The following is a 26024-nucleotide window of genomic DNA, read 5'->3' as shown; positions in this document are numbered from 1 at the left end:
CCTAGCCCTTTCTCACCTGTTGAGCAGTGTTGTGTACATTTCTGATACTTTAACAATGGAAAAAGTAATAATGATAAAACAATGTCGTTTACAATTCTGATTAAAGCTGGAGAAAGAAGGCAGACGAAGAGCCTCTTATTTTGCCTCCCCATCCTCAAATTCTATCATCTAGTTTACTGTCAATCCAGGGGACTGTAGGTGCATATTTCCAAAGAAAAACAACAATAACTTCATAAAAATAATGAACCTACTTAGAGTCTGACTATGCAGTTGCTTCTCACTAATTAGATATGTTTGCAGAGGCAAAATTAAATGGGGCTAATTTTGTTTCTTAAAGATTATTTGCATTCAGGATCAGATCAGAAATGAAACATTGATTTCCATCCACATTACTCAAAGCACTCAGAAAAACACACAAATTAATATCCACAATTATGTGGATGATTGTTTTAACAATAAGGGGGAATAGACACTACCCTACATTCTTATAGTGGAATCAATGATGTGCAATATTATCATAAAATCACAGCAAACAGCCAGAGTCTTCCTACATGAATTTACCCACTCCACAGCACCTTCGTGTCATAGCACAGACATAAAGTAGTCATTTGCTTCAGGCAGAGAGCAGTAAAACAGAAGTCTTTTTTCTAGGACTGCCGTGTGCATATAGTTTACATTTGCATTTAGTTGCCTTTTCAAGCAGCTTCAGATGTTAAACATCGAAGTCATTTAGGAACATCTTGTCCAAATGCAATTTTCAGAAACAAAAGATCAGTTTGGGAAAAATTTGCAAAATTTTCCAGATGATCTTTATTATTCCCAGAATTTACAAGACGTCGAGTTTACATAACAATGTACCATATTTTCCAGAAGTTAATATGAATGTTTCCTAGTAGCTTCTACACAAACCCAGAAGCTAAAGTTCAGTGAACTAATGAAATCCCCAGACATTTTGCCAAACAATAGTTTTGGAAAAATCAGATGTTACTCAAAATGTTTGAGTAACACCCCTGAACAGAGACACGTCAAAAAACATAGATATTTTTGCTTGTAAATATTTTAATCACAACAATGAAGTCTTCCCAGAAGTATTTACTGAAGTCCTAGTTTAACTAATATACAGGCTGTTATGTGCATTGCTATCTCTACAAGCCTCACAGCCCATTAGCCAGCTAACACAGTAGAAATACATCTTGTACCCAGCTAGAACTGAAAGATATTTTTGCTGGCAGTGTGTTTCTGACATGTTCACTTCAAATTACTGGAAGACCAAGCTCTGAACAAGGTGGTAATTTCATTATGGTTACCCAATAACAGTACTACTAAAATTAAATGCTTTTAGCAGAATATTTTTGCAAAATATTTTTGTAAAATGCTTTTGCATGAAGGCAGAAATTTCTATATTCTTACCCTTGACTTCATATTGCCTTGCTTTGCTAGTCAAAATTTCAACATAGTACTATGACTTCAGCTTTCAGCTGAAGGAACACTTGCACAATTCCTAGCTCTTTTCACTAAATACAGAGAAAATCAGCATCGAGTTATGAGCATGTGAACTACTGATAAAATACACTAATCTGTACAAGGTTCATTTTTGAAAAATCACATTGCTTGCTGTTCAACTTGGTGTCTGCTATGTCTAGGCTCACCTTCAGGCTTCACACTTCAACTTTTTCCCTCCTACAGCAAAAAAAAAAAAAAAAAAAAAAGCAGCACAATAGTTTCGGTCTTACTGGTTTCTTACATCTGCTACTGAGCCAACTACAAATTTATTCATCTTTCTACTGCAGCCTCAAAGCACATCACAGTTACTGAAAGCATCCCACCTTGCAAAAACTGGATCACAAAATTGACAGAGTAGTTAAAATTTAGAGAACTAGAAACTGAGCCCAGATGTCCTATATCATCAACTAGTTTCCTTTAACATCAGAATACTGATGTTATGTCAGAAATCAGTTGAAGCTACAGTCTTGCAGTCTTTGCTTCTGCACAAGTTGTTCCAAAGGTTAACAATACTTAGAAGAAAAGACTAAGGATGAATGTGGGGAACGATGACAGTATCATATATCTTGACTTACTATTAGAACATGATGCAAGTGAATGCTGGAACCCTCAGAGATCTACCAGTTAAAATCACAGCAAAGCAGGGAACCCTAAGCTAATTCTGGCAGACCTGGAACAAGTATCAGAAGCAGGATGGTAGTGTTGATGGTAGGTTGGTAAGAAAATGCATGATCATCTCACTGCTGAGAGATAGACAGTTAGATAGACCATCGTTACTCTGCATTCATTACCACTCACCACCAGCAGATCAACCCAGCCTTCAATTTACACCACTCAGATGCTCATTACAAGTTTTCCCAGTCTTCACTATTATAACCAGCTAAGTATCATTGACAGTGGTTTGGGCTGAATTAGTAGTCTTTGTTATATTCAGTCCTCACTAGCATTAATTTTATCAACTGTATGATTCTGGCCCCCCAAGATTATTGGTAGGGAAGTACTGTTTAAAAAAAGTTTGAATCAAAAAAACTATTTGCTGACATGCTACGTAGCTGGGAGTTGCAAAATTAAAGAGTAGATGAAGTATCAGCCAAATCTCACTGAATCTTCTGTCTCTCCTTCAAAGACATTTCCACGACTTTAGCTTCTACTGCAAAACAGTGCTTTTCAGTGAGCAGTCTGCATCTCCCAGTTTGAGTAGAATTTACTCCTTATTATAAGGACAAGAATTTCTCTTCCAAAACAGTTAACAGTTTGAGACCTAATTCCAACTCTTTGAAGTTATCACAAGACAGTTCTGGTGAGATGGAAAAGCCTGCCTCTCCCCTAACACTCTTCCCCCTTTGACACTTTTACTACCATATAATAAGAACAAAATAAAAACAACGAGGCATACATAATTTAAAACTGATTGTATATAAAATGTATATTGAGACAAAAAGTAATCAAAACTGAGTTCATAACTCGCAAAACCTCTTAGGAAGAGGATGAGAAAAATCAGAGCCAAACTCTGCTGTAACAAAATTGCAACTGAGCAAATAACGCAGTTACACAAAATCAGTGAAGTCTCAGCTGCAGAAAGCCTGGCTAGCTCGTTCCTTGCCATTATTGGAATCAGGAGGGCTGCCAGTTCTGCAGTTCCTCCACTGGCTCAGTCCTTTTAAATGTGTATTCACCTCAGTAAGAATATGGAAATCTAGGAGTCTTAAGCTCTTTTAATCCTCAGTTTCACATGGCTTTATTAACTGGGATGGAATTATTTTTAAAACTTGTATCAAATATTCATTTAATAGCTGTAACATCCAAGTACATAGATTCATTCAAGCCTTTAGCTTCCTGCACGGTGAAAACTGGCAGAAGCCACTTGAACACAGAGAGAAAATGAAATGACATTAGCAAAAAAATACTGACAAGTCATTCCATTACAGCTTCCTAAGTTTAGGTTATTCCACTCCTCTCCACTAGTTTCAGCTATACTGCTTTGTATGCCAAGTTTCTAGTTCTTTTTGGGTTTTTTTGTTCTTTTTAATACCTCCTCTCTATCCTAGATAAAGAATGCCTTTAAGAAATGGCTTTTTAATTTATTTTTAAGGAGGTTAAAAGGAAGGCTTGCCTTTTCTCCAACCTCTTTATGCCAAAGAGATCAAGGTAGCATGTGTTTACAGACCTTACCATGAAATATTCTTTAGTTACAGTTAACAGTACGTGGATGGGAGGGGTACTCTTTAGGGTTCAAATTCCTGTTCCACACATTCTTGTTGTTTTCAATGACAAGTATAGCTTAAAATCATGCAACCAGGCTTTTAATTTGGAACCACTGATGTCCCTACAAGGAAGAGATGAGAGGCTTCTAAACTCACATTCATGGTTGTCCATAAACAGCAGGATCTCGCAGCAAAGAATCTGAGGCAGAAAGAAGTACAGTAACAAATATTTAAAACCTTCGCCCAGTGTAGAATCTAAAAACATCATTAAAATAACAAGCAACAAAAACAAGGTTTTGTTCTACAATGTTTTGGAATTCACTCCTGTGAGAATAGGAAAGTTATATGCTCCAGTAAGATTAAGATTGGTTTAACAGAGATTAAATTTACTAAATACTTCAAGTTTTCTTTGACTAGTTAGAAAGAAAAAAAATACACTCATTCTGACTGCAGCTTTTATGAATAAATATATAACTGATCCTTACTGTACTTAGCAGATGAGATAGCAGTGAGGATTTACATCCTGGCTAACTCACACAATGTATCCAAACCTAGCAGTACACTGCACCAAATTGAACAGTTCTTAAATCATAGCAAAAGAAGAATGGAACTTCATTAGGGAAGGCTAAAGACCTTAAGTGCAACAATTTTATCCTCAGCCTATTGAGTTCCCAACTGCTCTGTTAAATAAGACAAGATTAGATCATCTACACTATAATACTGCTGCACTGGTTATCATGACCTGGACTCAACCCTCCTACTTTCTGATACCTCACTGGTCTGTGTAAATCCAAATCCTACATGCTCCCAGCTCCCTATGAAGGGAAAGGAGACTGAAAGCTCACAAAGTATTCAGGATTCAGGCCACCTACAGAATTATGAAGGCAGGGCTCTTAATTTGACTCTGATAAACCTGTCTTAGCAGTTGCCCAGAAGTCTCAGTAATCCTGTTGCATTAGAAATAGCACTCCGCAATCCTGAAAACAAATTAAGCTTGAAAGAAACCCTGGATGCCATTTAAAAAATGGGAAAATACCATTCAGAAAGATCGAGACTGAGTATTATTTACCTTCTTAAGTGTTTTTAAATTAACAGCATCATTGTTGTATCAGGCACGATTGATATTTGTCTGTGTGCAGTATCTTTCGTATTTTACAGTGTGATTTCATACTCCAATATCTGAAGTTACTTTGATACAGAAATACAGAACAAACTGTTATTCAGGAACACAAATTTCAGAGGAGTGATGTTGAAGACCAAGAAATCAGTCATTCTAAATATATACCAGATACAACAACTTCTGCTCTTGACGAGCTGTAACACATTTTTAAGACTTTAGAACAAACTGATGTTTGGTCAATTGAATGCAAAATTATGAAGTGACACATGGCAAATTACGTGGTATACCTTGGGGTAACTGTAAGAGGTGTTAATGACTCTCCTCAGTCTGTTTTAAGTTGGATTTTATAATACACCAACAGCCCACTAATCTCCTGCCTTCAAGTGAAAAACATAAAACATTTCTGCTGAATAGATCCCTTGTTATTCATTTCAAAGGGAATTTCTCCATAGTAGAAGTGAATCCCCAGTGATTCTACTGTCACTTTACATAAGTCAGCTCAGTACACATTGACATTTTGAGCAACAAGGAATACTACTCAGTTATTCAGCATGCGAGTCACCTTAATTTGATAGGCCTCTAATCTGACCTACTCATCCAGACAATAACGGATGAAAATAAAACGAGTTGCTCAATGGAGATGTCTTTCTATTTCAAATATGTCTTGGAGCATCTTCTAATCTCTGTTGACTGTAGAACCTAAAAGCCTAACTTAGACTGTCTTAAGTAAGATTTCAACATTTTAAATTTGTTGCTGCTAGTGTTAATAGTACTACTTACACCCAAGTAATTTTAGCTACCAGTATAAAAATAATTAGCATCATGCACACACAATTGTGTCCATTTAATTCCTGTGACAGAGGTAGTGGGTTTATTACCAATAAATCTCTCCCTCAAAAACAAAGAGAGACTCAAACTGAAAGGCTATCATTCTAAAAATCCTGTTTCCAAAGGCTGGCTAGATTGCTCTTCTACAGTTCTCTGTTTGCATGCTACAAATAGAAAACTGCAAGTCCTCTCCTTTGTTGGGCAACTAATGAATCTGATCTGTTTCAGTCTGTGGCCTATGGCACTACACAATTTTATTCCATACTCTGAATGTCAAGTGTTACTCCCTGCGCATCTAAAAACCCAGCCAACACATCCTGTGGGAAAGAGGAAAATGCTGGCCGCCATAATTACAAATACTTCATTGTTATATTACAATATGCTTATTTACATAAATGCCCTCTATTTATCTTACTGATCAGCCCAACCACAACAAAATTTGCATTTAAATAGTACTACTATAATTGACATCAAGTACCTGGGCTTATTTTCAGACTTTTATTTCCATGTATAACAGGCAAGAAAAAGCTTTCTCTACTCAGAGAACAAAAGATCAGTAGGAGATAATAAGCTGAGCAATTTCTCAGAAGTTTGTTTATTTAAGTTCTCCAGAGGCCCCGTGCTTTTCCCTGCTCTAAAATATGTTGGCAGTTAAAGAAACAAAATTAGATTCATGACCTTACGCCATCTTTTAACAAAGACAATATTGTAGATGGCATTCCTGAGTAGAAGTGTCACAGGCAAAGAGTTATATTAAACATCAAATGGCACTAGGCAGTGTATTTCTTGATCAGGACAACTATCATGCCCATGATCATACAAAGAACAGGAATTAAAAAAAAAAGAACAACTCAAACTTGACTTTCAGTGGAAGGAGGCATTGTTGATTCAGAACTCAGATGGCTGTGGGAAGTGGTACTGTATTTTCTCATGGGAGTGTCCTGCTGCAGGAAGGGGACTGGGTCATACTTCATGTAAGATATGAGAAAAAGCAGAACTTTCCATCCTTCACAGACAACAGCAGCCCCAAAAAGAGACAAGAAGAACAAATAAGGGACCAAACCCCACCACCTGCCAGAATTAGAATAAGTCCAGTAAGCAGCTTTCTGCATTCAGGCAACTTAAGAACACCTCCCTCTGAATACCAATTTGCAGTGAATTCATAACCTCACTACCTGAAAGCATCACACAGACCCACATTTTGCTGCAGAAAAGATGCCAATTATAAACCGCTCTGTCATTTCAAAACATCTGAAACAAAAGGAGCTAAAGAAAGTTTTGTTTCCTACAGTTCTGGAATACAATGTGAATCATTGTTGGGATGAAGAATAGGAGTGCAGTAATGATTATGGGATAATGATTGGTTTGTTTCGGGTGGTGGTTGGTATTTTCCCCCCTACAGTTTTCTTCACTGCATTTCTCTTCCATAAACCCACAGAAGCATATCACTGCTACATGACAAAACTTCCAAATGAAACATTAGAATCAGATAAAGAGGTAATTTTGAGAAGGACAAAAACCATATAAATATTCACAAAGGAGAGAGCCTGGGAAGGTGGGGAAGGGTGTATGAACACAGCTGAGCTGCTTCAGCTAGCACCATTTCCCACAGCACTGGTGCACAGAAGGCAGAGGGGGTGCAGCTCACTGCCTGCAAGGTCAGGCTGAGCACAGCTGGTCAGCAAGGGCTGAGAGTGTCATAAGGATGGGAACAATCAGTAATTTCTAATTGGTAATACTCCACAACAGTTGTTAAACATCTCCTGAAGCACTCAAGGTGGGGAAGGCAACCTCAGAGCAAAGAGTACACAACCTTCAGATTGACGCACAGGACTTTTATACAACTCTCCTTTGTGTTAGCTTCATTGTCGAGTGAAAACTGTTTCTCTGAACTGAATGAGAGCGATCTGTTTGCTCAAATACTTTAGTACCTGATGAGGAGAAAATGCCTCATGACCCCTTAAATGAACTCAACCCAACCTCAGAGTATCAACAGCATATATATTTGAATTCTTATTTTTCCTATTCAAACAAAGAACTTTTCTAAAAGATACAAAGTTCCACAAGTAAAGATCAACTGGAAAAGGTTTCCAAAGACATCTCAAAAACAAACATTTACATTTTTGCAAGAAGTTTACTAATTAAGATTTTATGAAGATAAAGATACAGACAACACTTACAATGCTTAGTCCTCAGATGAACCTGAAAGAGAAGAAAATGTCAGAATACATTTTTCAGCCACTTCACCAATCCCAAGAGGATCTGCCTTGCCCAGTGTAAGAGCTACTGCAAGGGAGCTCTAACATGAACCCTCTTTTAATAACCATTTTTGGAAGTGCTGCCTAAATGGAGTGCATTGAAATGTACTGATTTTCATTCTGCGTACCTGCTGAGCCAGAGACCATGCAAAAAGCCACCATTTGCTCAATCTCTTTTCTCTAGCCAGAGCAAGCAGCTGTACAGGTAGCCTAGTTTCAAGATGTCAGTTCAGGAAGTCAGGCTGTACTTCAGTGGGAAGGACAAATGAAATATAAACCGAGGATCCAGTTTCAGAGCATAACTCTGCATAACTTTGTTCCAGTAAAAGTTAGAACAACCTGTTTTATCCCATTCCTTTCATTTTCATACAGGAACAAACCCACATTGCACAGCTCATCAGATTATCATACATCCCAGACACAAGAAGGTAGGTAAAAAGGTCAGTACTCAAGAATAAGATTTCACTTCAGCCCCAAACATACAACCTAACAAACAAAAAAAAGACAGCTCCGGGATGATGTTCCCTGACATTTAAAATGCCAGCTGTTCCTTAAATATCACTGGGAATCTGACTCTAGTGACCTGGAGTCAAAAGACCTGTAAGACTTCAGTGTAAAGTGAAGTTCACTGAGGACAACATTCTGCTCTTATTATTATTAAGCAGTATAATGTCCAACATAATTTAAAAAGCCCTTTTGAATGTGACTAGTCTAATTTATATTATATATTAGACTATTATATTATATATTTATATAGCGCCCGAGACACCAGAAACAGAAACTTAAGTCTCATATATCACATAAGCATGTTGGTGACAAAACTCTTATTTAACTGAAACGTAAAGGCCAGTGAAACTATCAGTGTTTCCCCTTACCTGTGTGAGAGTCTGTTACATTTTCACTTAGTAGACTTTATCAGGAGCTAGATCCAAGAGAGCCCATGTTGGTTCAAAACAGCTTCAATAAATGCTTCAGGTCTTTTATAGATGGTCTAGTTCTTCAGCCACCATCTTAAAGTTATCTAGTCACTCAAATTTAAGCAATTTGTTTCAAGCCAAAATGGCCACTTAACTACCTCAATGCCTACTAACCTGTCAGTTCAAAGTCCTACTAAAAACTATGACAAAAAGCAAATATTCTCCTCTTCTGTACATGATTCAATTCTACTTTTTTTTTTTTTTTTTTTTTTAAAAAAAGCCTTTGTATCTTTCAATTGAGATGCTAATGGATACAAGAAAACTATCTGTCTTGTTTCCCTGAGTTACTGCAAGCCAAAGTACTTGCCAGTTCTGACAAATACAGTAGTGCTTTTTTCTACTGAGATATGGAATTCAGTTGCAACTTAACTATTGTGTTTTGAAGTCCCCCATTTTCCCACTAGTCACAATGAAATGATTCATTAATTCACTCCAACATCTCAGGCAAGGTATTGTGGAGTAACCAGTTTCCATTACTGCAAATGAGCACATCAAGAGCCTGAGGGATAAAAAGTCTGTGTGTGTGGGTGTGGGTGTGTGTGTGTGTGTACACATGCATATAAGCTGATGATTTTCACTTTTTATAGTAGAGGAAAAATGTTCTTTACAGAAAGTGACCACTCATTTAAAGAAGTCTGAGATCATCATCTACTATTTACCTTATTAAAAAAAATAGTAAATTACCCTCGTTTGGTCTGTTTTCATCCAGCTATAAAAAGTTCACTTCAGACTCATCCTTCTGACATAGTGAATTCAAATAACTCCCTTTTGGCTTTGAGAATTCTGTTCTCTTGTATCATGAGTTAAGACAACACAATCATGAAACTTACTTCCCAGTTTCTGGATCTCATCCTTATTTGGTATTTAATCAGCCAAATTGCCTTCATCCAGACAGAATTCCAGTGCCAAATCACTTTTCTGTCTCTCACTTCACCCCTTGCGCATTATGTCCTGTATGCAGGGTGACACCTCACTCATTTTCATACCATAAGAGTCCCCAGCAACTCCAATCAAGTCTAATCACTGTGTGGTTGATGGCAGGACTCTGTACTGCTAGCACCAGTAATTTTGCTCATCTCTTCTGTAAAGAACCTAAATTTCAGCCTGATAAAGAAGAAATCCCAAGTCTAATGTATTACTCCCAAAGAACTATGCAGCTTTGGTCTGCTGAAGTGCATTGAGGAATATGCAAGTTCCACAGAAAGATGTATGAACCTATGGACATGAAATGTGAATCTCCATAACTAAGGATTAAACCATCAGCATTATTTTGAATCACTTTAAGGATCCTGTGTGCAGGAAGATGATGATGGCTATACCACGGCTGAGAAAGCTAGTCTCTTTTCAAAAGGCAGTTGCAAAAGCCAACGAACAGCCAAGGTTTCTCTTCATTGCATATGTGCAGGTTTGAGAATTCTCTAATCTGTTTACGTTTAAAATTTAAAAAAAAAAAAAAAAAAAGAAAAAGCTGACATGCTTTAAATTCCAATTCCTGAGATTTCACTCAGGGCACAGTGGTCCCTCAGTAATTTTGATATTCGGGTCTTGTGGATTCATCCTCTGAACTGCAGGCATCCTTGGAAGGCCTCGGGTCATTCAGTGAACAGGCGTCATAGCTGGGAGAGCAGAGATTAATATCCCACTGGATATTAATTAACTTGCAGTTGCAAGCCTCCATAGCTCAAAACTAACTTTTTGTTGTTGTTTAGAAAGCAAGAGTGGTGCATTTTCACTAGAAGTTGTCAGAACTCCTGCATTCCCTATTTCATATTGCAACTTTCTTTCCTACGCTTAGATGGATTAAGCAAATAAGAAATGCTTTGCGCCTGGCAAAGGCAACTTGAAACGTACTGATTGAGTCCAGGTTGTTACTGAAAAGCTGCACAGTAGGATGTGCATCATAACAGCTCTGCCACAGTGGTGTCCCCAGGCTGAAGCACAAAAAAGCAATATTCCTGTTCTCATAAACACTGGGGCTGTACACATGAACCTTGCTGTAAAAAAATTTGTGGTGCAAATTACAGAGTATAAATCTGACAAGACTTGAGCTATCGCTAGAAGTAATAAATGAGAGAATTAACATGACTACACATGGTGATGTTAGAAGCGCAGCCTTCCAGAGGAAGATGTAGAAAGCTGTAACATTCGCATTCGACTCTAAGGTCAGTTGAAACTGAATTAGGAAGTGGTTCAGGTGGGCAACTGCTGAAAAGTGTGATTGTTTTTTATCATTGCTTGAGTGAGTCCATTAGAAGAGCATTTCCTAAGGACCTGACACTGGCCAGGTTATGCTCCTACAGCAGCCTCATTGGTAATGGTTTAGCAGACAGTGCCCTCAGCTTGTACAACTGCCACTAGAACAATGAATAGCAAGATTTTAGAGTAAAAGTTCAGCTTTGTGATTTCCAGTCAGACTGGAAGAGATTAGGCTCTGCAAGACTGTCTTTTAGGCATCTTTTCAGTTAGAGAATAGTTTCTGGTATTACAAGTGCGCTCTTTGTACACAAGTTTTCATATCCTCTTGAATTATATTTCTAAAGGTAGTGAAAGACAACCTAAACAAAGCACATTGATCTTTTTGAGTTCACTTTTTCAAGTTCTGAGTGCTATTTCTATAGTTTGCTACACTGGCATCAGCCTGTTCCTCAGAGTTACAATGACTGGTTCATCCCCAGGCTGAAGCTTTTGAAAAACTAAACAGCCAAGATGAATTGTTTATTTTTTCTAAGTGGTTATTTGGCTCAAGTAATCTCTTCTCTACAGTGAAATACTGTTAGAAAGATTTAAGAAGTGAAGCACAGATATTAGGAAAAATTTCTTCTCAGGAAGAACGGTGAGGCACTGACACAGGCTGCCCAGGGACGTGGTGGAGTCACCATCCCTGGGGATGTTCAAGAAACATAGAGATGAGGCACTGGGGGATGTGGGTCAGTGGGCATGGTGGGAATGGGCTGATGGCAGGACTAGGTGATCTTAGTCATCTTTCCCAGCCTTAACAATTCTATGATTCACAGTCACAGAAACCAGGAAGAGCTCAAGTATTCTATTTGTATATTGCTTTATATTTGTAGCACGTCAGAAGCATGAGTGACACCCTACACAGCATTCCTATAGCATGAAAAAGTATTTGTGAAGAAAAGAAAAATATCCAAATGCCTTAGAATCCACTTGGGGTGAAAGGAAAGCACAATTCTGCAAATAATTACAAAGCATGTGCTTAGGCTCTACTACAGATGGAAGGTACCCTGCACTCATAAGAGAGAATCAGGAATATATTTTCAGCAATTTAACCAAAGCTCGATCATAACTAAGACAGCAATATAAAATTTGAGATGGCAAAGTACACTTGTTTATTTACATAGAGGGTAGAGTTAAACACACTCATCCAGGAGGAATTCCTGTTTAGTCTCAAGGTTCAGAGTCAACATCTTTTCTTTCTAAACTCCTTCTCAGAGGAGCCTAGGTGCAGCTGAACCCACTCCTAGTCCCAGATTTGGTCAACAATTGCTGCCAAAAAGCAAAGAGGATTTCCCATGGAATCACAAGGTTCACAGTAGACACCCCCCCCGCCCCCCCCCTTCCCGATTTCCAAACTCCTTGAACCAGAGATAAGGAGGCCCGAGTGCTGCCAAACTCATACCTAGTCACGGACTTGTCAACAGCTTAAGCGATTACATGTGCACAAAGATATAATCTTAGCATAGCTAACAAAGTGTTTAAATGAACTATAAGTCATTCAGTGAGGATACGTATTTCAAGGAGTCTGCTCCAGTACTTCAGCTATTGCATTTTCTGCTGTAGTCTAACAGAAAAGCACATTTGAAGTCAGAATCGTTCTCTGTCTACAGTGTTTCCACTTCCAGCCATACCAGAGCACAAACATCCTCCTTTCTTCACTTCCATGGCACATCCCTACAGTTTCTCCTCCCTCATTACACACACAATTGGTCTGATGTTAGTTTGTGTTCCACAGCTAATCGCAATAATGATTGTTAGATGAGGAGCAGGATTTTGGTTCATTCAGGTTACAGAAAAAGAACAAACCATAAGATAACTACCCACTTCAAAAAGCTTGGTTAGAGACAAATAAAAAAAAAAAAAGGTTCTGGTAGAGAGGTCTGAAACACAGCCTCCATCACTTTCATAAACCTTTGACTTCCCATTTACACTCATTTCACAAGGATTTTTCTGTGCTTTTTAGTTCCCTAATCATTTCCCTATTCCCTGGGCTTTATTTGCTTGCTCATTTTTAGCCTTAAAGGATGCCACCTCTTGACATTACCAGGTATCATGGAGCATACTAGCTCCCCAGTGTCAAACATTCAGGCATCAAATAAGAAAAATCTCTTCCGAATTTCCCTGGTTTGTGGTTTACAATCAATCAAGATTTATAAAGCCTGAAATAGTTCATTTTCCTTAGGATGCTGAAAGGTTCCTTTGCATGACAAATGTGGTCTGTGCACATAGATTGTCAGCAGAGAGAAAATAAGCCTAATTCCTGCTTACACCAGAGAAGGTATAGCTTCTGTCAATAGTTTAAAGTTACCCATTTGAGGCATGTTTTTTTCCCCTCAGCATATTAATTAATGTGTGGAAGAGAAATACTGAGATTAGACAAACTGAAGACCTACTCTATTGGCAGAGTCTTATTTATATCAAACCTCAGATTAAATGCATTTACTGTGCATCTGCTAGTAAATGTAGTGTTTCTAGAGAAAACAATGCTAGATAACCTATTATTAAGAGCTTCTAGAGAAATACTAGAAATGTTTCTAAGTCAATCTCTGGACAGTGATCCATGTGACCCTTAGTAGGCAACTGGAAGTGGTGCTTAAGTACAGTACAGAAAGCTACTCACCTGATCTGACACAAGCTCCAGAAGTCACAGCTTTGTAATGTTTTTCTTGGAATTGTGCTTTATATTTGAAGAGCAAATAACTAGGATAGCTACAGAAATGAGCTGTGCTGCCAAAACAGCAACAATTGAAGTCTCAGAAGCACTTGCAAAATGAATATAGCTGTTTTGTATCCAGTTTCTCAGCCTTCCACCTCATGTGAGTCTTTGCAGGCATATATTCATAAGCCTTGCAGAGTTTAAGATTACTGCACTATTTTCTTCCAAACAACTGCCTGAAAACAAGAGACTGCTCAGCTGCCCTGCAACCCCTCTCAGACCTGTACAAGGAGTCTCAGTGCACAGCTGCCAGTTTCCATGGTGCCAGTATGGAGCAGTGAGGCAACACCCTAATCCGGAATAGGGCATTAGAGCTGAGCCCTTCATTCCACACAGAGTCAAGTTTGTCCATACATTTTTTTCTATCCAGATCAAAGAACTACATCCTTCAAGCAAGCCAGTGGTACTCATCAAGTGACATGGGTACTTGTGCAGCTCAGATCTACCTCCTGTACCAAATCTTATACTGCAACTCATTTCCAGCTAGTGCTCAGGCAGCTATTTGTCACAGTACTGTCACAGGCCCTCATTCTGTAAGGTACTTCAGCCCACGATTATCAATAGTTGAAAACCAAGTACAATAGAATTAATGAGATTTCATCTGCTCTTAATACTAGGTTATCTAGCATTGTTTTCAAAGGAAAGTTTGTCTGTGGGAATCTGTGAAATACCTGCATGTTCTCAGATTTCTCCGCCACCAAATTTAACAAGATCAATCATTTTTTTCCTCTAGTAAAACCTGATCCTTGAGCCCACACTAGTCATGACTTTTCTAGCCTAAAGCTACAGTGATTGCTTTAGTCTCTGTTAGCTCCGTTCTCTCCCAGTAGTAATATTGGGGAAGAAATTTGGTTTAGCAAACAGCAAGGACAGTTCTTATACCACTCCAGGAAAAGTTGACATTGTTTTCTTGTCTTTGTTATTAGGAAACCCTAAAGCCTAAGAAAAGCCGCAACTGATAGACTAGAATAAGTCTGTAAATCTGCTATACTGCATATCACCTAGAGAGACTGTTCTGTGGAGATCTAGCTTACATAGTCATTCAAGGAAAGTGGGTAGGAGAAAGTCTGGAGAAAAAAAAAAAGCCTTTTCTGCCTGCTTCTTACACCATAAATAATGCCAGAGAACAAGAGACATCCATTTTCTGCGTAGACTTCAGTCCCCAAAGGCTAGTTGAATTTCTCCCTCTTACTCCCACCATAAGCCTTGTACATCATTTTGAAGTTAAACCAACCTCTGCCTTGATGCACTACAAAAACACAGCCAAGCATAGCAATAGGAGCATCTATTACTTCATATCTCTCCAAGGCACAGTATACCCCTTGGGAACACACTCCTAAGAATGACAAGCTTTCAGAGCTTTCTGCAGGTTCTCCAAGGAAATACTCAGTTTTTCATCATAAGTTTTGCTACACTCAGTTGCCTCATTTTGACTGTATGAAATCTTCCCATTTATGACTTTTCAAAGCAGGAGGAGTTGCTGCCTGTAGTAACAAGGTCATAGCAAGACTTGTAGTACCTCTCACAGGTGAGAGTAGTTAATGTAACTTATCAGAGCTCGCTCCACTAATGCAACTCAGCTTCCTTCCAGCTCATTAGAGGTCAGGTCTCTAGCTACCTCTTTCCCTGATGCTTGCATCTAAGCACTGCCTCCTCATAAGAGCTGAAACACTGATTTTAGACACAATCAAATCCTCAGTCCAATTCACTATGCAACGTGAGGGAAAGCAATACAATCAAGGGGTCAAAAACAGGTGGCAGCAGCAAAAGAAATCCTGATGTATTTTTATGCTGAAGTGCACTTTCATATGATAAGTGATGCAAACTGATGAGATAGTGCCTGAAAGAAAAGTGTTTATGCTTCTCTCTGCATGATTTTCCCCTCCTTTTGCTGATCCTAGGGAGATAGGAGACGCAAAGCTGACCATACTCATTTACTGACAAAATGTATCCCAGAACATCAAGTTGGTTCTTACATGAGGCCATCTAGCTGTTTGAATCTCCCTGAGGCCACATGTTATCAGCTAGGGCAAGGGATTCTGGACCACTGTGAAATGCATCTAAAGGTTTATTCAACAAAGTTACATCCTAATGTCTACTTGCAGATATACCCATAGATATATCTTAAGCCATGATGGTGTTATTTAAAACCAATTGAATCATAACCAAGACACTTCAGCATTTCACAGCTGTGGCAATTTTGAACACAGAGGAATAATGACATTTTGCAGTACTGCAGTAGCAAAAATTCTACAGCAGCTCCTTAACAGCAAGCAGGAATCCTTGTTTGCAGAAAGTCCTGTGGAAAATTTTTTCCTAATATCAATGGAAAAATTTATTTCTGAAGTTACTCAGACAAAATTTATTTTAGCACTAGAAGAAAGATAGGAATACGTTAAGATGCCTCCACAAGATCCGGAAAACAAATGCATCCATACTGTGTGTTCATCTAGAAATACTTTACATCAAGACTATAGAAAAATAAAGTAATCTAAAAACAACTGAATAAAGTAAACTAAAAACAATTACTTTAAAGCAGTACTGCAAATGGTTGGACTAGATGATCTTAGAGGTCCTCTCCAGTCTTAATGATTCTATGACTCTATGTGTCTGTGACACTGAGTGAAATGGTTTATCGGGCACAGTGGTGATGCATTGGCAGTTGGACTAGATGATCTTTATGGTCTTTTCCAGGCTTAATAACAATATGATTCTACACCTAGTAACAATCTAAACTTTTCAAGGATCCTTGGGATCAGTATGCTTGAGAATAATTAGCAATAAACCAGTATAGAAACTGAAATCCTGTGGTGGGCTTTGAAACGAACAGTATTTCATAGAAAGGTCTGGGTTGAAAAGGACAACAACGATCATCTAGTTTCAACCCCCTGCTATGTATAGGGCCACCAAACACCAGACCAGACTGCCCAGAGTCATATCCAGCCTGGCCTTGAATGCCTCCAGGGATGGGACATAATTGTATTTCACAGAGGCAAGGCAGGTGGGGGGTGAAGCAGGCTGAGAAATTGCATCTCTAAAGATAGAAGATAAAGCTCCTCAATTATTTTTCCTACTTTGATTCTAAAAAGTCTCAGATAATCAGGTTGCCACTCGAAATAAAGAGTTATTTCTGAATTCTACCAGGTTAGAAATATTATTAGCCTAGTATTTATGATGAAAATCATGCTCTACTATTCAGGGGAAAAAAAATGTCAAAAAAGAGACATTTATGAATCTCAAAAATATTCTGATTCAGAAGTGAAAACAGACTTTAAATTTCATGCCCTCTAACACTGCCCCATAATTTTTCAGAGGATGGAGAAAAGAAAAAAGCAGCTTCTCCTATTATGAAAAAATAAAAGTGACAGAAATGACTTCTTAAAAGCATGCATTTAAATTTCTTTAGCTTTCTCCAGAATCTAGCCAGCAGTTTAGCAAGATCAACTGTTGGACCAGAGCCAAAAGAAGCTCCTTCAGTAAGCTGAGTGCTAACCATTACAGAAACAGTCAAGTCCCAAGGAGCAAGATACAGATGTCTCCAAAATAACTTAATTTCCTTATACTCCCAGTGTCTGGGACCATACACTGCAGCCTAGACCCACGTCATTTGCACTGACAACATTGCACAACAGGGATATAAACACAAGGTGCAACTTCAAAGTTAGCAACATTGCTCTGGAGGCAACTGTCATATTATGAAAGATGAGACAGTTCCATCCTATGGGATGTTATAAACTGCACAGCACTGATGTGACACAACAACAGACTTTTCCTAAGTAGACCTTGAAGTGCCCCGACCATCCCATGACTGTTCATTCACACTCTTTCACACACTATACAAGATTTCTGCTCTTGGCAATTTACAAAATTGACCAAGTTCAAAGGAAGGTTATTCCATGTAGAGATGGCGAACAGAGCAGCAAATCTTCAGGCAGGTCACTAAATGACCCTAAGGGAACTGTATTCTTTCCAATTTTAGCACTGTGGAGTCTATCCATTAATTCACCCAAGCAACATTGGTCTGACAAGATTAATTCCAACACCTGGTATTGGAAACTTTCATGTAAGTCCTACACATTGCAAAAACTATGTTTTGACAGGACAGGGTCAGCAGGAAAAGTCAGCAGTGTTTCTGGAGAAGTGTTAACAGGAAACTCTCCCGTGAGGAGAAATGATGCCACATCGCTTTAGGCGAGAAGAACTGCTGGCATTATGATCTTGAAGTAACTCTGAATATCATTATGTCTGTCTTGTTTCCTTGTGCCCCCAGTGAGCAATGTACAATAAGCCTCAGCATCTTTAGTCAGTAGCAGAGCTGTGCCCGTTACCCAGCGCCACCTCATTGCTCATGCACATCAAAGGCCTCTGAGCAACTAGACACAAAATGGCAAAGAGTTGCAACACTTAATGGCAGAAGGCACCAGAATAATTCCAGTCACCCAGCTGCCAAGGGAAATCATTTCCACCAGCACAGCACAGATTTGTTCAAGACAAGACTTCATATCTGTTATCCATACTTTGTATTATTGCCTGCCTTTTACACACAAAAACCGCAGGCTTTGCTGTCTGCTTTAAAGGCTGTTGAACATTTCCTGTGTCACTTCCCATGAAAGAGTCTAAGCTGTACAAACACAGATACTGATTCATACTTATTGAGAGACTTTGCTATAATCATTTAATTATCTTTTGTACTAATTAAAATACAGTATGCCGATAAGCTGACATTGTAAGAAGCACTAGCTTGAAACCTTCTAAGCAATTCATCATATTCCTAAAATATGCATGCATGTTTCTCAGCAGAGTATCTCCTTTCTAATTTAAAAGTGAATTAAGCATTGCTGTGCGTCTGCAACTCAAAGATAATTGCAAGACACTTTTCCTGCATTCTTGGGTTTTCAATTTGCCATCGTAACAAGAAGTTTAACGGTAACTGTAATTCACTGCTGTTCCCCAGACACCCCTAAGGGGCAGGCCACAATACCAGCTTCTCAGAAGTAAGCCATTACATGACTTGCTTCCTACAAAGATCAAGATGAAGAATAAACATGAAACGGAACATGATTAAGAATGCTTTCAAAGGAGCATTTCCTACAGGATGTTATTCAGAAAACCCAAGTGTCTCGATGAAAATGAAGAGTGAAGAATAACCCCTCGGTCAGACAGCAACAGCTATCTCTCATTATGATTGCTTTCTTAAAAATTAAGAAACTCCATCAATTACCTGCTCACTGTAGATTAGACTGAAACAAAGCATACCAGACAGCTTAAAGCTGAATCACAACATTTAGTTTACCGCAGACAAGTACCCAAGTTCCCCATGAGGTGGCTTAGAATAAGGAAAGAAAGACTGTCTTTTCATAATATGGTCCATTGGCCATTTTCTGATTTAAAGGCAAGGAAGCTCACCCTTCACAATTTATTTATTTTAGTTCCTCAGTACATAATACTCTTCAGCATCTGCTTTCTGTCTCTAGAGGAAAAAGGGTAGAAAAGTTATCTGTGATATTTATGGCAGGTCATCAGAGAACAGCAAAAACAAGAATGCAAGCAAGATCCCAGTACTTAACTGTTGCACATCTGTTACAAACCCATGTAATGATCACCAGAACATAGGTGCCACCACCTCCACTCACCCATACGGCAGTTGAAGACAAACAGCATCATCAGAAGTCAGCCAGTCTGTGTGAGAACATCAAATCCAGCAGAACTCAGAGTTCAGATCACAATTCAACAAATTCCACCTCAATTTCTGTTAAATGGAAGGAGGTCACTGTGGGGGGAAGGAATCTAGGCTCTCACAACCCTTGGCCCCTTCTGTTTTGAAGACAGTGCACAGAAGCAGCACTAAAAATAACTGGAAAGAAAATCTCTGCTGCCTGGACATTTCGTGGGCCCATTTCTATCACTGGCTGACCTCTCCATTGCCATAGAGCTGCACTATAAGAAACAAAGAATGTTCTTATCGGCATTCCTGAACATTACTGCAAAAGTTTTATGTAGTCAACAGTGTCAAGGTGTTAGGTGAGAGGGCTCCAGACCTTTTTCAGTAAGTACTTCAGTTTGATTTGTCTCACTCCCTCACCTACATGGCTACCATGTTGCTCTTCCTCCAGCCTGAAATTCTTCAATTCTCTTTGTAGTAGACTTAATTCCTTTAAATAAGCAGCAGCATTTTGTTGTACACCAAAGCATGTGTACCATGGTCCTTCAATAGAGCATCTGAACAATTATACAACACTTGTTACCCAGACAGAAGAGACTAAAAGATAAACAAACAAAAACTGCTCTTGAAGTCAAGGCAAACAGAACCGAAAACAGGAGGGGAAGGCCAGAAATGAAGCCCTCAGCAGAGGAGACAACAGAATTATACATCAATCACCCATTCAGTGCAGGCAGAACACAAACACCACTGTCAACACCATCACAGTGCCTTTCAGCTGCAATCAACCCCCCTGAAGTAAACTTGAGTAGAAATAGTTTATACATCTCCTCAAAGTACAGTCAGCTATAGACCTTAACGGTCCCTGAGATACATGAAACTCAACCTTGGTGTTTGAGACTGCACAGGGCAAGGAATTTAGTTCAAGCCTCTTGCAGATCAGGAAGAATCTGAGTAACTTTGTAATTAACGTATAGACAGCCTATGATTCTAAATGAAGGATATTTAGCCTGGTATAATTTAAGTAATGAATAAAAACCGAAAGAGCTCTTACTGCTGGAGTCACTTAGAGTGAAGTCACAGTGTATGGAAGAATTCTGTGCAGAAATATGGAGAAGTCTAAGGTCACATGAAAGAAACCCTCGTCAGAGGGAGATAAACTGAAACATATCTTAAATATTCACTTAAGCACACGTTCCTAAATCAGATCTGACATGCATGGAAGAGATTTTTTTCCGCAGAGTAGAACTTTTTGTTCTACTCCTTTGTTTTTGACAAAGTGAAAAAAAATATCCTCCAGCAAGTTAAAGTCAACCTTTTCAGAAAAAAAACACATATGTTTAATGTAATGAAGTTCTCACATAACACTCTGAAATTTGCACTGTACATTCCCACAAAACAAAGAAAAGCAGGACAGCCACTATTTGCCATATTTTTTAGTATAAAAATGAAAGTAATGAGTGACAGAATATATTCCTACTTGTTTTAACCAGCTGTAAAACGTCCACAAGATTTAGCTATTCCCCACAAGAATTCCAGCCTGTATCTGGAAGTAACAGGCATTTCAACAATAAAAAACAAAATAAACAGCAAGCATTGCGAGATGCAATCTTTATCTTCATGTATATTATTTAGGCCTAATGTTATCTACTAACAGGCATTTTCTTCAACGCTCAGTCCAAGAGTACTCTCAATAGGCTAGCATTACTCATATCTCTCTCTCTGAAACACAGCTGGCTCTGCACACACTTGTCCTCTTCTCATTCACACAGAACAGTAGTTTCAGTGACCATTTGCTCAGTTAAATCAGGAGAAAGAGGTACAGATCTGCACTGTGTAAAAGAGGAGAGCTCTACCCAACACACTTTTTCATAAGAATTGTTGAGTATTGCCTTACTGCTCAGTTTTCCTTGCTGAATCTTCATACAGACAAAGTTCACTGATCACACAGCAGCGTTTATTGGAAACAAAAAGTTATGTTAAGATACAGAGTTCTCTCATTCAGCCTTACCTCCCCCAACATTGTATTTTTCCTGTATTTTAGCCTAGCACAGCATTTCCCTGAGATTGAGCATAAGGCTGACATTTTTTATTTTTAATTGATTTATTCATTCTTAAGACCACTTGAAATGTCTTATATTAAAAGCAGCGTCATAATGCAAAAACAGCCTTCTTTTCCCTCCCTCTCTCTGGGGAAGGCCCACTCCTCAGTGAGTAACATGCTCCGTTTATCAAAGCCGGCAGACAGCCTTGCTACAGGGCTTGGCTGTATGTGGCAGCACCCTACTGACTGCTCTGCAGGTTGCAGAGGAGTGCAAGCATGTAATAAATTATGCCCAATGTTTAACACATCTCCTTTCATCTATTAATCATCTGAATAGCCATCTCGCAAAAGTTTTTAATGAAATTCAAAAAACATCTTTCAAAGTACACTTGATATTATGTAGTCAAACAAAATTCTCTGGCTAACACTATAACCAGCTTGTTGATAAAATAAAGGTTTTATTTGCTTATGAACTAATGATTCATTAATCCAGTGACAAGAAAAGAATTGTCGTTCAGCACACAAGAGACAGGAGTTTCATTTTTTGCTCTGTTTGTTGTTTCTAGCACATAATAGACATTTTATCACTAATTAAGTAATTCGTACTCATTGAGTTCTCCTTTCATTTTCTGACAAGTGCTTTATTACATTATTTGCTATTCCGGTCCCATAAAACATAGCCTATTATGTTTTACAGCCAACATTCTGAAATTTGAATAAGCCGTCTGCCAGGCCCAGCAGTCAGCGTTTAACTGCTCAGTTTGTCAGTCTCCAGATCAGAGTGCATAGTCTTCTCCTTCCAAACAAAGGTCTAAAGTCACAGTTGAAGTGGGACTCTAACAATAAAAGCAATGCTCGAGATAAAAACAACGTTTGCATCCCTGGTTAGCAGCGCATCTGCATCTCTCATCACAGTCCCTAGGTAAAAGGCATTTAGCTCAAGACTCTGTAATGGTTTGTTTTCCTTTCTAAGAGAATAAAAGCATCTTATAGCATTCCTGATACAAGCTTGGCACTTTGGTTCCATGCTTCACTAAACAGCATATATAAAGGCTCCATTTGGGAGGCCTGACACAAGGATCAGACACTGACACTGGCTGCTCATCTACAGTGCCCTGAAAAGTGCTCACCAGCACTCTCGCTAAAGAATGTTTTGCAAAGGTTCAGAACCACAGCAGGGAATTTCAATATAAGCACTCTTACTGAGTTAGGACTCCCTCAAGTCACTGTTGCTTTCAGCCACTGTTCTGGAAACTACAGAACTACAGAGAGGCAGGTATTAACCCAACAAGAAGGCGCCTACACTTTCTGTAGACTACGAAGGGCACCTGGAGACAAGCAGATTTTAGTTTCAGAATCTTTGCCATATGGAGAAAAAAAAAAAAAAAAAAAAAACCAAGCAAAAAATTCTCCATTCCCGAAAGCTTTGCTGAATCTACCTTCCATACCTGCTAGAGCTCTCCAGTAGGCACCAGCATCTCCTCTGAGAGAATCAGCCTCTGGCAAATGCAACCCAAAGAAATCAGAGCTCTAAATATGGTTCTACAGCCTACAGGTTAGGGCAGCTTCTGGAGCAGTTTCCATTTTAATTGAGAAAGAAAGTGACAAGATCTGTATTTAATAACATAGAAAACGTAAGCGTACGAGACCTTGCAATTCACTGTTTAGAAACTAAATAGATTTCCAGACTAGTCATTCCAGTAGCAAAAACCTATTCTCTACTTTTCTTCAGGACAAAATGCAAATGAGCTGCATCTCTCCACCATCACCTAGCCAAGATGCAATACTTGCAACTCAGCCATTCAACAACATTCTGCAAACATAGATTACCTACATCTTCAGAAGAGTATTGAAGTTTATAATGCTTATAGGCACATAAATACAATCTGTATCACAGTGTGAATTAACTTTCCTTCTGCCGCAGCAGAATATTGTAAAGCACTTACCAGTGAATAGACAGCAGTTCCACTCTGAGTCCTTACTCCACAGGTTTACTTGCAAGAGCTTTCTACTCCCAGGTAGCTGCATACTGTCTTCTGAGGCATCACAAATATACCCTGTAAAAAAATATTTTGAGTGCCCTCACTCAAAATGAGTTGTCTTTAATTCACTGCTAAAGACAATACAAGTATTTCCACAGATTTCTCTGGGCTTCAGAACTAAATAAGCTATAACAATTATTGCACCTTAAATTTTCCTTTCTTGCAGTCCTAAGCACCTTTGAAAATATTCAGTTTTTCTAGAACACTCCATGACCTTACACCCCCACCTGCTGCCAGTTAGATCTCAGATTAAGCAATCAAGTCCCTCACCTGTGAAAGCAGATCTTTCTCTTGGTATCCACCAAGAATGTCATTCTTATTATGAGTTTATCTATACAGTAAAAAATAGCTCATGTTTTTTAATATTATCATATTGAATCTGATTGTGTTTAGGGCCAATCTCCATGTTTTATGCAAATAAGAATATTCTGTAGGAAACAAAGAAAAAACTCCCAAAATGATGTTACTAATCTTCTCTCACCTGGGATCTTCCCTCCCACTCTCTTTTTCATTAAACTTCCCTTTTAACTTTTCCTCAGGCTTTCTTCCAAAGAAACATTCCTCTAGCTTTTTATTTCACCTCCACATGTTTTTTCCTTGTGATTATTTAACAGAGTATTTAAATATTTCATCCTTTATCTTATAGTCAGAATTAATTCTTTCATGCTCCACCCAGAACATTTTCTTTGATTAATTAAAACACAAATGCAGGAAGTTATACAGTAATTTTATAGCTATTTTCTACTAAATAGCATTTTGTGTCCTGGATAGTATCTGGCAAATGTGCAGTTCATTTAAAAACTACAGAAAAAAATTGAAAATTAGTACAAACTGGTTAAAGTCATAGCAAGACCAACAGCAGTGCCATCATTCATAACACGACACACTGTGCATTACTCAAAGAGCATGGCTTTTTTTTCAGTTTATTGCTGCTGCAGAATTTAAACACAGAGCATTGCTTTGATGATATGACAGAAATGCATTAGGATGCCGATATATTGCCTGAGTAGATGCAGATAATTCAACTTAACAATAATTAAACATTCAACAGAGAAACTTGAATGCAGAGCAAACCCTGGTGTGTTGCTACTTCAGGTGCAGCACTTTCACCCATAAACAACAGCCATTAGTGTAGTGGTGACCTGCAGCACATGAAGCACAGCTGAAGACTCCAATCCTTCAGGCAGAGTCTGTATCTAGGAAAAACGTATTATAAAGCAGAAGAATATCATATTTCACACACTAATGATTGTGATCACTTTGCTCCATGTAGGCAAACAAATGTCTTCTTGTTGTTGGATGTGGACAGGTCACATACCCATCACTTCTAAGTTGGAATTCTTTAGTGCCATCACCTACAGCAAGTGTTTTAAGCATAATATTAAATGAAAACAATTCCCTGCACCTGCTTCACTTCCTGTTCCCTTGTGTTGGGAAGGGATTAGTTTCAGTGAACATGTAACGCACCCTCTGCCTAGCCTTGATCTCTTCAGGTCTGAACAAAGTCCCAGCTGCCCTGTGGTTCACAGACTAGCTTCCAGGATCCAGCCTTCCTCCAGAGTTGTTCATTCTGGGCATTGCCAACATTCTCATCTGCCATGAAACTCACCTCTAGATAAGGAAAACTGAAGAACGTACAAAATAAAGCCAGCCATAGAGCCTGGTTTTGGCTATAGAGGCCACGCAACTTGTATAACCAGCGAATGTACACATATCATAATTATGAAATACGCCAGAGAGTTTGGCTAAGCAGTTGTTATATCAAAAGAGAATAGATAGAATGCTTACCCATATACTGTGCTCACTGCAAAACTCCATAGGAGGGGATCTCCAGAACAGATCCTTCACCACCCATAGTCAGCTCTTAAATGGGTCTAGGAGAGGTGCAGCCAAGCTCCACCCCTTCCAGCAGCACAGGTGAATTGCCTTCACCTGTGCTCCTGTGGCTGACTCAGTGCTCACCTCAGGTGATCAATCAGAGGTTCAGGCCGTGATTCAGCAGTTCCCATACACAACTTTAAAACCCCAAGTCTGGCCCCGTTTGGGCAAACAGAAAAGAGGCAGAAACAACCAGTAGGTGGAGAGGGGGGGGTAAGCTAGAGACCCAGTTATCAAGAGGTATTGTGTCCAAGTAGACTCTGGCCAAGTGCACAGGTTTTCAGCTAACCTATTCCAGATGTTTTGAATAAGAATATGATAAATTCATTGCATGTGGAATTTCATGTATAACCACAGTAGTTACAGTCTTGTTTGTTTGCTTGTTTAATTCTTTGGTGGCACTTGTTGCAACTGCTATTAAAACAACACCAGGATAAATTTGATGCTTTAATGAGCAAAGGAATTAATTTTGAAACAAATCCCAAATTTTCATGAGGCCCAAAGATGCAAATGAACCTGTGACGGAGATTTAGTGTGAGTTCCCATTAAAGTATTAA

At 38.8% G+C, this 26024-nt stretch overlaps 1 long non-coding RNA gene across 1 annotated transcript; it reads right to left on the bottom strand.

Moving 5' to 3' along the window:
* Positions 1-825: 825 nt before the first annotated feature.
* On the bottom strand, positions 826-25443 carry LOC128077991 (uncharacterized). The gene is made up of 4 exons (XR_008205250.1): positions 25378-25443; positions 23494-23604; positions 7836-7857; positions 826-1680 (listed from the first exon to the last, which is right to left on the bottom strand). It is a non-coding gene; the product is annotated as an uncharacterized LOC128077991 (long non-coding RNA).
* Between the last annotated feature and the right edge of the window lie 581 nt (positions 25444-26024).

The sequence above is a fragment of the Tympanuchus pallidicinctus genome, unplaced genomic scaffold, assembly GCF_026119805.1.
Source record: "Tympanuchus pallidicinctus isolate F22 unplaced genomic scaffold, pur_lepc_1.0 scaffold16, whole genome shotgun sequence".
NCBI lineage: Eukaryota > Metazoa > Chordata > Aves > Galliformes > Phasianidae > Tympanuchus > Tympanuchus pallidicinctus.
The sequence above is the reverse complement of the archived record's forward strand: the minus strand, read 5'-3'. Positions and strand labels throughout refer to the sequence as shown.